Source organism: Hesperophylax consimilis, chromosome 3 (assembly GCF_061612785.1).
Source record: "Hesperophylax consimilis isolate HC1 chromosome 3, BYU_Hcon_1.0, whole genome shotgun sequence".
NCBI lineage: Eukaryota > Metazoa > Arthropoda > Insecta > Trichoptera > Limnephilidae > Hesperophylax > Hesperophylax consimilis.
The window spans coordinates 43581862-43595968 of NC_142838.1; positions in this window are offsets into that span (position 1 = coordinate 43581862).

Below are 14107 nucleotides of genomic sequence, written 5' to 3' on the forward strand. Positions count from 1 at the left end.
AATGTATGGCGAGCGGGGTGACCGGATAAATCATCAAAATGATAATTCATTACATTTTTAAAAAGTTATATAAAGTCATGGAAAGTGATAAAACAAAAACTTTTTTAACTGAGTTAAGTTGGTTAGGTTAGGCTAGTTTAAAAACAAAAAATTTCGTCGTTTTTTATGACTATATCACTATTTAAATGTGTGTTGAATAATCACTGCGTTGAGTTATCATGGAACCGAAATCGAACGTTTCTAGATTCCGCTTTTCAAGTGATTTTAATGCCTATTACATACAATATAAGGTATACCATGAATATGCACATTTTTGGCTTGAAGCTTCCTCTTAAGCTAGTCTCACACGAGCTATATTCTCATGGCTTGGCCTCTTAACCATACCGCTCGCCGGTTCCAAACTGGTTTTTATTTATTTTGAAAATAATTTTATAGGAAAGCAAAAAAGTTAATCAAGTGAAACTGTCACAGATAATCTTAGCTATAATACTGTATTTTTTAAATGCTGTTTCCTTTACACGTTAATACATTTATGTTGAAAAAAAAATTTTTGGTAGTTTACATTTATATTTTTTATTGAGTAATTTATTTTTTCATTTGTATTCTACTCAAGCGAAACGATAGGAAAACCTTCAATTTATCTAAAGCATATTTTTGGTATTCACGATGTACACCAATTCGTTACAAAGATTAATCAAAATAGTGATTTGGCGTTAAGCTTAGCCTTAAGCATTCATTGAAAGCGTACTCTATATAATCCGGGGATAAACCGTCGCCTACCGGCAAACCTCATAGCCCAGTAAATGAAGGTTTTGTGTCGGAACTAATTCCCCGGAAGCTGACATGATTTTTTACAAAAGTCCCCGACTTTCCCCCTTGAGCTTCCTTCCCCACCCCCTCTTAAATATATTTTCCAAAGCCTTTCGGAATATGCTAATATCTCCTCAATGGTTTTATTAAATCAGATTATTTATTTTTTGTTAAGTTGTTAATTAGTTACTCTAAAAAATTGTATACTTTCATTTTTGCGAGAAATGCTACACAATCTCTATAATTTATCAACAAATGAAAAATATTAGTTTTTAAAATAGTATTTCAGAATATATTTGCTCATAACTTTTTTCTGAGCCCGTTAACAAAAATCATGGACGAACTTGCTGGAAGATGAATTTGCTCCGTGCAGACGAACAATAAAAGTAATGTTCTCCTAGTCAAGTGTTCACGAAGCATATAACATTACCCACCACAGTATCACCTACTCAAACCTACCTTACACCCATCATAACACAAACACCATATTAACAACAGTTTTAAATATATATTATATACAAATGTAAATAATTTGGTAGACACTGTAATGTATGTATAGAAATAAAAAAGGTAAAAAGCCAATGCTTCTTCCGATCTTTCGCCTACGAGATAATGCACTTTCTTTTTGATATATATTTTCTTGAACCAATCTTGAAACGCCGCGCCGGGCCCCAAAATGTCGACCCTGGCAGAATTCTCGCTATTCGGACAGAGCTGAAATAATTACCGGAGTTTCTGATTAAATTTACACTAGAACTGGAGATGACGAAAACATGCACAGTAAAAAATATATCAATATTCCTAACTACACACATTCAAAGTTATTAGTAATTAGACGGTTTCGCTTGACCGCTTCACCTAGGACCCTAGGTAGCTAATGGCAACACAATGAATAATTATTAAGAAATTAGGCTTACCTTTATATTATTTTGTATTCCGCTAAGTCAACTTGGAACTTAACTCAACACCTAACACTATAAACATATATAGCATATATATATATATAGCCCAACAGAATTTACCTCTAAACTAAAAACTTACCTATTTATGCTCTCTCATCCTTAAATTAAATATTTCTGCCTGAGAGTAGCATTCTTGTAGTGCCTATAATACTCGTACATCCTAATAACACTTTTCTTATTGTATTTACATTATTCGAAATCTGTCTCATGCCGAGGAAAGAATCACATTTAGGATAATTTTTATTTTTACTGTAAGCTACTTTATAAGACAAAATTTTTTTACGCATGGCACGACGGATAAAAAATTATTATAGATACTAGTACAAATTGCATTATTTGGCGTGTTGGGAATAAGCCGACGTAGCTCAGTGGTTCAGAGCACCTGACCGGCAATTAGAAGGTGCGGGTTCAATTCCCGTCGGTGGCATTTCTTTTTATTCGGGAGATATTTTCAATTTGTATTGATATTTCAGGCAAATAATTATTGCTCATAATAATTTGTTACACATTTAGGTTGATAAACTGATGAAATCTTGCACTATTGTACCGTCAGCGTAAAGTTTGCTTTTCTACTCCTAAACACACTCATTAAAGAACATAAATACACATTATTAAAATAAATACGGGAATTAAGAGGACATAAGACGTCAAAATAATATCAGTTATGGGCGTTTTTAGTGGGCGCGGCTATAGCCCTAATAGCCCAGCTACACTACTCGCGAAGTTGATCGAAGTTGACCTAATACGATAGTGTGGGCACGAACTTCGCTTCGCTTCGGGCATCTTCGCTTCGCGTCGCCCGACTTCCGATTGTTGTCGGTAAATGCGCCCGAGTCAAAGGACTCGAAGTTCGAACACGAAGTGTCTGCCCACACTACTCGGTTCACTTCAGTTCGCTTCGAGACGTCGTGTTTGGTGGTTGTGCGTGCGCAGAGTCATAGTGACTTTACGTAATAAAATATGGCTTCTACACTGTGGTCACAGGACCTAATTTTTTTGTTCCTAGAAACACTCCAATCCGAGGCGGTTATTTGGGACCCAATTGAAAGGGACCATAAAGATAACTAACTAACCATCACGCCGTTTCTCCGCAGGGGTAGGCAGAGAGGACGGACCGCCAAACAACTCGGTCTTGGCACACACTCCTTGCCTCATTCACATTCATACATCGTCTCATACATACTCTTCTATTATTCTGACTCTTGACATGGCCCGACTCGAGTATCTGATTCACTTGATCGTGCCATGTCTTCCTCGGGCGTCCCCGACTTCTGCTACCATTCACATTTGCATCATATATCCTCCTTTTTTTATAGTGAATAGCTCACAAGAGTCCCAACTGCTCCCGTCTGGAGCCAGTGAGACTATGGCATCCCCAATTGGGGGATGTTGTGAGGCTGAAGGTAAGTGGGGAAGGGAAAGAGGAAGGTGGGGAAGTACCTGGCTATTCATATCTAGTCACTAAACACGGCTAAAGCCATTTGGAGCAACGTTTTAATTCTGAATGGTGGTCTTACACCAGGGCGATACTGGTAGTATCTTCCACTCTGGAACGTGCCGCAAATATACTATATATTATTTTAATTAATTAATTGTGAAATAACACAAATTAATCAAATAAAATTTATTTGCGCACGCCGGGTTCGAACCCGCGACCTTCGGAATGGCAGTCCAATGCGTTACCACTGGACTATGCCGGCCGTCACACTCCTATCTTCGCTCATTCGCTCTACATGCCCAAAGCTAAGCGTCCCTTTCTTAATCTTACTCATTACGCTTAGGTACATCAGCCTTGCACTCTTTGCGGATCTCCACATTCCTCACACGATCAAACATGGTTTTACCACACATACGCCCTTGAGGTGATTTTTCACAAAAACGGCGCTTTACAAATTATCCAATTATTATTATTATTATTATTATACGCCTCAGGGATCTCATTTCAACAGCATTTAATCTACTTTCATCCTTTATTTGCTACTTGAACGTCCATGTTGCCTAGTGCACGGACTCCGAGAGACTGAGCTACTCGCGAAGTTGCACGAGTGTGTGGGCACGCACTTCGGACTTCGGCTAACTTCGTCGAGGACTTCGTCGAAGCGCCGAAGCGAGTAGTGTAGCGGCCGCTTTAGAGTAATACTATAGCCCAAAACATTTCGTTTACGCCCCGCGTTGGTCAAAATTTCGCACAGTGTGACATAGTTTGATTTCACACGGACAAGTTTTATAATTATAAATTTAAAATGATAGTAATAATTTTCATTATTGTTGGCATTAGTTAATGAATTGCATAATTTGCATGGTGTTTTGAAAATCGTGGTATCTACATACAGTATATAATCATCTGCAGTATGCAAGGCATCCCAAATAATCATAAATCACAAATACTTTTTTGTTATTATTTTTTTTCTTGATAGAACAATCCCGATGAGTTAAAAAACTCACTGTAGGACGGGAGGAACTTACAATACATAGGTGGGAGTAATTAGGTACAATTTTACATTGGTATTTTGATATCAAAATTATAAGTTTCACATACGAAACAGTACAAAAATAGAAAAATAAAATATTTTTACTAATAAAACTTTGACATAGAAAATAGTTCGTACATTACAGTTTTTTTACATCTCAGATTTTAGATTTTATTTCTTGCTAGAGCAATCCCGATGAGTTACAGAACTCATTGTAGGACGAGAGGAATTTAGAATACATAGGTGGGATTTAATGGGTAAAATTTTATGTCAGTATTTCGATATCAAAAAACCTTCACCGTCCAATGCTTTGTTTTTCTTTTGAAATGGATAAAATATGTCATCGGAAACCAAAATGAATGTACTTCTTATACTCCAAATTGAATAAGCTCAGGAATCGCTGGAAGTTTATCGAGTGCGTATACATGTATATACCTACATATTTATAGATATATAAAATTAATTAAGCTGTCATTTTACAATTATGTTCTGTAGAAAATTTAGCCCAAAAATTTACTTTTAAGTGTTTATTTATGTAGTACCGTCTCAATTCCGTTAAGCATTTTCCTTGGTGCCGTCATTTTGTTCGGGATAAAACTCATTTTGTCTTCTGTTTTCCCATATTTAACTGAAACGTACGTATATATTAGCCAAGAGATTTATTATAAATTGGTTAAATTTTACCTTAAATTTGAAAATCATTTCAACGTAAGTAAGTGCAGTAACTTGGGGAGATAATTGTACAATTCTATCTACAACAAATGATCTAACAATCTAAACTTAAAAGATGAATAACTCTTTTTAATATTCGAATGACTTTAGGTACTTTATAGGTAACGTATGTCTAATTGTCTGTATGGAGAAAAACTTTCGATGTAGAGTATTGGTTTATGGAAAAAAAACTTTCGAATTTCCAAAATTTTATACCGGTCACTTTGTATAATACCTTATACTAGGGCAGACCCAGTTAATTTTTGAAAAATCTGTTTGCATTTTAAAGTAAAGCAATTTTTGGTTAAAATATTATATAAGGTATTTATGGCATGTCTGAGTTCTTCACAATCAGTTCCAATTTTTCTGTGCCCAAAAATTGGTGTGACTGAAACCCAAATAATATAATTTATATGTAAAAAGAAACTACATTGTTTATAATTATTATATTTGAAATACTTTTTATATTAAATAAGTTTTACTTGATAATCATTTTTAGGTGTGACAATTACAAATAAAAATCGCACATAACAGCGGAACTTTTTATTCAAAAAAATATTTAAGGTAATATTTAACTATTAAAATAAAGAAACTTAAGAATTAAAAAAACTTCTACCAAATAAACTGTTTTCAAATTTTTTTAACAATGTCCAAATTTATCTGAAACATGTGACCACTGTGCACATTTTAAGTATGAACAATTGAAAAAAAGTAATGTTTTCTTTTATATTGGTGAAACATACAAAAAACCTTTACTCACTTGAGGAAGGAGTTAAATTATAAAAAACAGACAATTTCACTAATAGAATTAAAAGTAATCGTTTGATTAAATAAATAAATACGTAAAAGAAATCACCGTACATTCGGGCCGGAACAAAGACGACCTTTCCGGCTTGAGCTCTGGCCGACACTGACCTGGAACGGTCTAAGTACTTCAGCATCTGCACACGAATACAGTTGCGTGCGTTACAGTATTAAAGTACTTACGGTTGTGTTTCCTTTAGCGGTATAGAAATTTGAAATTTCAGAGTGTTATATTTTGATTAATTCTTATGAATACATTAATAAAATCTCTAAAGTTTCTAGAGGGATTCGTCGGGAAGTTACTAATTCATCGTCTACAAAAATAAAATCTGGTGCTTGCCGCTTATCTTATAACATTTTACAATTAATAAAATGTACATACCTTTTTCCATAATATATTTAATGATAAGGTCCTGTTTTTATTAATCTTATATATAAATAACTTGCATCCCTTCGAATCCCTCTAGAAACATTTAACATTTTAGTAATAAGCTCATCAGAAATAATTAAAATGTGAACGTCGGGGCAAATCCCCGCTATCAGGGTATTGTGTCACCTTAAAGGTATTTCCAATTATGTGTTCCAATTATGTCCTCTGCGTGCGAACTGTATCTATAAACAGTGTTAATCTCAAGTGACCTCCCAGGTAAGTATGGTCCTTTATATTATCTGCCTTTACAAAATATAAGTAAATAATAATAATGAAATATGAAAATTCTAACGCAGTATCACGTTCATTAATCTAATGCATTGTAAATATAGTTTTGTATTGTTGATCAAAGAACCGGTGGATGCAATAAGTTGATAATACTCATGGTTTGACTATGTCTAGTTAAAAATAAGAAATATCATTGTAGACATATACTTATAATTTGTACAGCGCCCCTTAGCCTATATCACCATATCGCTCGCCATACAATCCCATGCAGACTTGTCACACTTGACAGATGATGTTTTATAAGTGTGGGAGTGGTGATGTCGTGATCTGCTAGCCAGGCATAAATTAAAATATCACGTAGACAGGAGAGGGGGACAGATCAATTTAGGGAGCTGCGGCGATCACGCGGCTGTCAGTTGTCAAGGTGATAGATCCTGTACTAATTTTTCGACAGCTCCCCAATAAATTGATCCGACCCCCACTCGAAAAATTTAGTGTTGTGTGTTATCCCAACATAATTATAATCTGTACAGTCTACTAGCATAAATGATATATGTATAATATATTGTTTGGCTTATGGCGTTAAACATTAACATTGTCGTCACGAACATTAAACTGACTAACCCCAAAATGACATATTTTCTATATTTGTTTTTTGTTTCAAATGACACACATACACTTCACTTTGATTTTGTTTCAAGATTTTGTTTATGATAGCCTGCGATAAGCGAGCTATATAGGTCTGAGACAGAGGTATGAAATCGTTGGACCACGACACAATAGAAGAAATTATAATTTTTAATTTCTTTGTTGGATTTTTATTTTATTTAGGTATTAGAGTCAGGAAAGGGCCTAAAAGGGTCGACAAGATGCAGTAAGTGGCACGAATAGCTAAGAAGTGACTAGGAGAGACTAAAATAGACTAGGAGGGATGAGGTGATTTTGCACAAGAGCAGCGCTGTGTAAATCGTCCAAATATTATTATTATTCATAATAATAGAGACTAGATATAATATGCTCGCCAAACGTCACAGCGGTGCTGCCAAGGTCTGTTACCTATGTGAGGATATAATGTCAGCGCTTTATTAGCAGCAGACACATACCTGGACGGATGACGAACCTCGTGCTAGTACTGTTGGTGGACGCGGTGGACTCTCTCGCTGCAGCAGCTGGTCTAGTTTCTTTACCACCTAGGATTCTTGCTGCAGAGTCTCCATCTTCTATCTTTGTTGAACGTCACAGCGATGCTGCCCAGATCTGTTATCTATGTGAGGATATTGTTTCAGCGCTTTATTAGCAGCAGACACATACCTGGACGGAAGACGTACCTCATGCTGGCATTGTTGGTGGACTCTTTTGCTGCAGCAGCTGGTCCAGTTTCTTCACCACCTAGGATTCTTGCTGCAGAGTCTCCATCTTCTATCTTCGTGTCACCTGTTCCTGTTCTTCATTTTACTTAACTTATCTTCACTTTATTTTCGTAATACCTGCATCAACTGTAAAACGACCCTGAGGTGATATTTCAAAAAAGCGGCGCTATACAAATTGTCCAATATAATTATTATTACAGGGTGCGCCAGAGAAACTCACTTATTTGAAAAAATTCCCGACCGTTGAGTTGGGCAGGTAGAGGGGCGGGAGGGGGCGCATCTGGAGGGGGACGTCCCCAAGTTTGTTTCCCATTCTCGTCAGTTGCCATTATGATGTGGTCTAGGGAGCAGCGGGCCTTCGCCGTCGAGAGCTTCTTTTGTAACGGTCGCTCAGTTGTTGCTACGCAACGTGCCTTTCGCGCTCGCTTCGAAATTCCTCCTCCGGATTTGACTCCATGTGATTTTTTTTATGGGGTTAATTGAAATCCCTTGTTTATGTCGATCGACCACGGACCATAGATCACCTGAAGAACAACATTCGCGATGTTATTGCCAATATTCCGATTGATATGCTGAGAAGAGTGGACGAGAACTTCAAAAAACGACTTAACCAGTGTATGCGCGATGAGGATCGCCATTTAAAAGATGTAATTTTTAAGACAGTATGAAAAAAAACTTGGTTCATTGCATTTTCAAATAAAAAAGAATTACAACAATAACTACAGTGCTTTTGTTTTTATTGAACTTTCAAATAAGTAAGTTTCTCTGGCGCACCCTGTATTATAAATATTAGATCTAAAAATCACACAAATCAGGAATTCGCCTAAAACATTGATGTATTGTGTGCACCATAAATGACAAAAATGTTGAAGGTTGGTGTCTTATTTTCTTTTTAGTTATCTTTCTGCATTACTGTGATTTATTTATGGGGTATTATACTGAGTTGCGCTACCTCGGTCTTTAGCCAACGTGTCGGACAGTTAAGTGTCGAATGCAGTCCGAAAGAAGGAGGTAGCGTAATACGGGATAAAACCCCAAAAATAAATTAATATAATAACTTTCACCGTGAAAATCTCAAATCATATCTTTCTTTTTTTCCAATTATTTTTGGCTTTCAACCTTCGAGGGTGTACTAGGCCATCAATTTTGTTTGAATGGGCAAATTTAAAAATTATGTGGCCGATTGGAGTCGAATTCAGACTTAAAGGAGAGATAATATGCTGAATGGAGGGGAGGTAATTTTAGATAAGGCTTTATAGAAGAGAGGTTATTTGTTTAGAGAGGGGAAACCAAAAAATATATTTATTTATTTATTGTTTGTTTGTAAATATTACATAATACGATTAATGAACTTAAAATGTCCAACTAGGCGATTGCCCGTTTTAGGACATTCCAATATGATAATGTTTTTACATGTAAATTATAGTAAATTATAGTGTTGACTATTCTGTTGTTAAAAAAAATACATATGTATATTCATATTCTAGAATATTTTCAGTTATATCACGACATATTTTACTATTGTTTAGCTGACATAATAAACTAAAGAAATATTAATAGATAAAAACAAGAAAATGAATTTGAAAATGAAACTGAATTGAAGAAATTCTGTTGGTAAAGTAATACAAATGTATATTCATAATCTAGTATACTTTCAGTTATATCACGACATTTTTTTTTTTTTACTATTGTTTAGCTGATATAATAAACTAAAGAAATATTAATAGATAAAACAAGGAAATGAAAAATAACAAAAAATAAAAAATGAAAGTAAAGAAGGAACTTTTCCTTTAAGGAAAAATATCACGAAGAATTGAACAATTTTCGAACTTTCTTTATGTAAAAATACAGTTCCTGTAATGCTAATATAATACCAATATAAGTTAAAATGTAAAGAAGAATGTAAAGAAAAACAAAATTTACAATTTAATTACTGTTTTTTATCATATTCTCGCATTCAGCTCTCCCCAAGACCAGAAGCCAATTGTTTACCTGCATACGCAGAATATTAGTACTCTTTGCCTTCCATGCATCAGGTATGAGATTGAGCAGTTTAGGGCCTAAGTATGAGAATTGTCTCTGTGCTAAAGATGAGGAAGTGGTGGGCGGAACTGTTGGGTTTTTTTTGCATGTCTTGTATTATGACAGTGGTTTACGGAAGCTAAGTAGTGCCTCTGTTTTTGAGTATGTAATATGATTTTCCTCATGTATAATTGTCTTACATCAAGAACACGAAACTCTGCGAACAATGAATCGCTGGGGTACCTAAAAGGTTTTTTCAGTATGACTCTTATAAGCGATTTCTGGGATTTAGCTAAGGGATCGAGTATGGTTTTAGCACAACCTCCCCAACCAAAGGAAGCATAGTCTAGTATGGAATTGCACATTGCAAAGTAAATTCGTTTCAAATCATTTAGACATAGAATATTTCTTATTGCTATAAACAGATGTGTAAGTTTCCTGACCTTTGTGGAAGTAAAGGCTATGTGTTTGTCCCATCTCAGAAATTTATCAATGATAATTCCTAGGTATCTTATATTGTCCACACATTCTAAGGTATTGCATTTACATGTAATAGTGTCGTAACAATGGTGTATTCTAATGTTAATAATTTCTTGTGGTTGACCCGCTTGAGTTGAACTGAAGCAGATGAATTTCGTTTTATCAGAGTTTAGAGTGAGGAGATTACTATCTAGCCACTGTTTAACTTTGTTTATGCCAAATTCAGCTTTAATGCAAGACTCATTCCAGGTTTTGCCTTCGAATAAAAGTACTGTATCGTCAGCAAATGTAATAATGTGGTCTGCAAATGAAGTATTACATAAGTCATTTATATAAACATTAAACAATATGGGACCTAGTGTACTTCCTTGCGGTACGCCATATTTAATATTGGCTGGATCACTTAGAGTACCGTTAATATCCACTCTTTGGCTCCTGTTTTCTAGGTAACTAACAAACCACTTGAAAATTTGACCCTGTATCCCGATTCGCTGTAGTTTATTCAGCAGAATTTTGTGAGAGATAGTGTCGAACGCTTTAGCTAGATCTAAAAAAAGTGCAATGCATTTACTACCTTTATCTAGATTATTAGAGATGATTTTTGTCAAATTAGCGATGGCGTTTTCAGTGCTTAAACCTTTGCGAAAGCCGAATTGTCTACTAGAAAGGATGTTGTTATTTTCGAGATAAAGGATGAGACGGTTCTTTACAATTTTCTCCATAATTTTAGAGACAGAGTTGAGCAAGGAAACAGGCCGGTAATTATGTATCAGTGATTTGTCCCCACTTTTATGCAGTAAAATGACGATTGACTGCTTTAAATGGTTAGGGAATTTCCCTGATTCAAAGCTTAGATTCGCAATGAACGCAATCGGTATGGCTATGTATATTTTAATGATTTTTAGAAGATTTGATGAAATCTTATCGGGACCACATGCTTTTGATGACTTAAGGTCGTCAATTATCTTCATGACTTCGTTAGTTGAAGTTGTGATTGAGTCTATTTTGTGACCGATCCTAGGGATAGTTAAATTGGCGAGAGCGGTTTCTGATTTCTTACACTTATCGAGATTTTTTTTCGCAAGTGTGTCACCCACAGATGAAAAGTAACTGTTTGCAAAGTTTGCCATATCTTTGGGGACTTCAGAGTTTGATGTGTTAATGTATAGCGATTTTATTTCAGAAGATTTATTGATTTTGGATTTGGTTATGTTGCGAAAGGTATCCCAAAAACGTTTTGGATTGCAGTTGTTTTCGTAAATGAGTTTTTTATAATAATTTTCTTTCGCCGATGTAATTAATTTCTTACACAAATTCCTATATTTTTTATAATAACATTGTAATACCAAATTCTCAGGATATGTTTTTGCCTTTTCATGAAGATGATTTCTTCTGTGAATCGATTTAACTAGCCCCAGGGTGATCCATGGTGTGAATTTAATTTGTTTATTAGATACGGTTATATTACTTGTGTGTTTTGATATATACTCGTGTAGTTTGATAATAAATTCTTTCATTGCTAAGTCAGTATCTGATTTATCTAGAACATTTAGCCAGTTTTCTGCGCTCAAGTCCTCAATTAACTTGTTGAAATTAGTTTTGGCAACGTATTTAATTTGCGAAGAAGTGGGAGGCTTGTTTTTAAGACAAAGAGATGTTGTATAGTGGTCTGAAATAGTTGAGTGTATAACAAAAGTGTCAATAAAGTTAATATTTTTTACATTGATGTGATCAAGACAGGATTTACTCGAGCCCTGTTCACGAGTAAAGCTGTTAATAGTCTGTGTGAAACCATTTTCCGCGAGTAGACATAGATAATCGATTGATTGACGGTGGTAGTCAGGGATAGTGTTAATGTTTAAATCTCCCATTATAATTTGCTGTTCAAATTTTTTCGCATTGTTTAAAATTGCTTGCAATGAAGAAAGGAAGGGGTCAATATTGATGAAGGAAGGAGATCTGTAAATGGCAAATATGCATATGTTATTATTCAATACTATTTTCATACAGTTTGATTGTGCTAAAGTAATTTCCTCTACATGAGCTTTAATTCCGTCCTTGATGTAGATAACAATTCCACTAGATTTGTTGAGGTTGGTTGTGGTGTGATATTCAGAGTAATTGTGGATTGATTTTACGGTGTAGTATTTATTTAACCAGCATTCGGTTAATATTATAACATCGAAAGATGAATTAAATTGATCAAGAAAAATTGTAAAGTCATCGAGATTTGATATGCTTCTAATATTCTGGTGTATGATTTGATGTTCCCAATTTTAGACCACAGAGTGTACAATCTTTGTAGTCAAGCACGTGAATTTTTAAAGATGAGAAGGAACAGAACAATATATCCAATCCTCATTCGAATAAGTGAAGACGTTTATTTTTGGAGAAATGGGAGAATTGTTGAAACCACGGATTTTATGGAAGAGTCCTTTGTATGGAGGCATAGCAGACTCCCTTGTATTGACTAGCAATGTACCAATACTCTGAATATTAGATCTATCATCGAGGATGGAAAAAAATGTCGGATAGGGGAATGTGAATTACGAGGGTTACAATAGGGCTGGATGCTCCTTATTTTCCAAGGATTTTTTTTTTTTATGTATTCATTATATTTATTGTTATTTAGTTTTATTTGTAGAACTCCATTTTATTTTATTTTTTTATTTTTTATATATTCAATAATTCCATAAATATATTCAATAATTCTAAGGAATTAACTATAGTATTACCCACGGTAACAACGTGTCCAGGGATCCAAATCAGAGTTAGGTTTTACCAGCGCTTTGAATGGAGGCTATAAACACTCGAATAAGGCATACAAAGTGATCATCAGAAGAGGACTGGATTTAAGCTTTTGGAGAGAGCTGAGAAAATCAGAGAGAACAAGATAATTTTGTCACTGATGATTTACAATATTTCAATATTGTAGCAAAACGGTCTGTAATACTGGTCCTGAAGACAGGACTCTGAGAATCCTCTTTTGACTAAACAATGTGGTCAATACAACTTTCACTACTTGAAGTTACCCTAGGCGGTGGTGTAATAAATAGTTTTAAACCCTGGTAAATCATGAATGAGAGATATTGTTGACATTTCGCACTGTTCGTATTCAAAATATTTATATTGATATCACCAGATAAAATCACTTCGTGGTTATGTTTTAATACAGAATGGAGTAAATCATTTAAGTGTTCAAGAAAGTATCAATTAGTGATTGAGAAGGTGATCTCTAAACTGCCATAAAACATACATTATTAGATAGTTGTAATTTGTAGCTATTGATTACTATAGCTAGAAATTTTGATTTGTTCTGGACAGATGTACACCTAAACGACACGGAATATCATAATTTTATATCAAGAACGTGAAATAAGTAAACTCCTAAACATTAACATAATCTCTAATTATTTAATTCAAAAACTCGTTACAAACTTTGATGTATTATATTCAAATGGAAATAGGTTCCACATTTGACCGTCCAATCAGTCCCTTTTGACCTCCAACGCTCCCAACGCTCTATCGATCGACTGCTCACCGACCGACCGGAAACTGAAAAATCCGGTCTACGCGCAGTGCCCATCGATTATCGCTGGTGGAACACGTTTTGACAAGATTTTGACGCAATACCGCCTCTAATTGTAAGTCGGTTACAAAGAGCCATTGCTGATGTTTTTTTCTTAATAATTAAATATACAGGGTTTTCCAATAAGAGGTGTTATTTTGATATCCAATCGTAACAGATCAATGGTTTCGTTGCTTGTGTGGCACGTAGCGCCGTCTTGTTGAAGGTAAACGTTGTCCAGATCAATACCA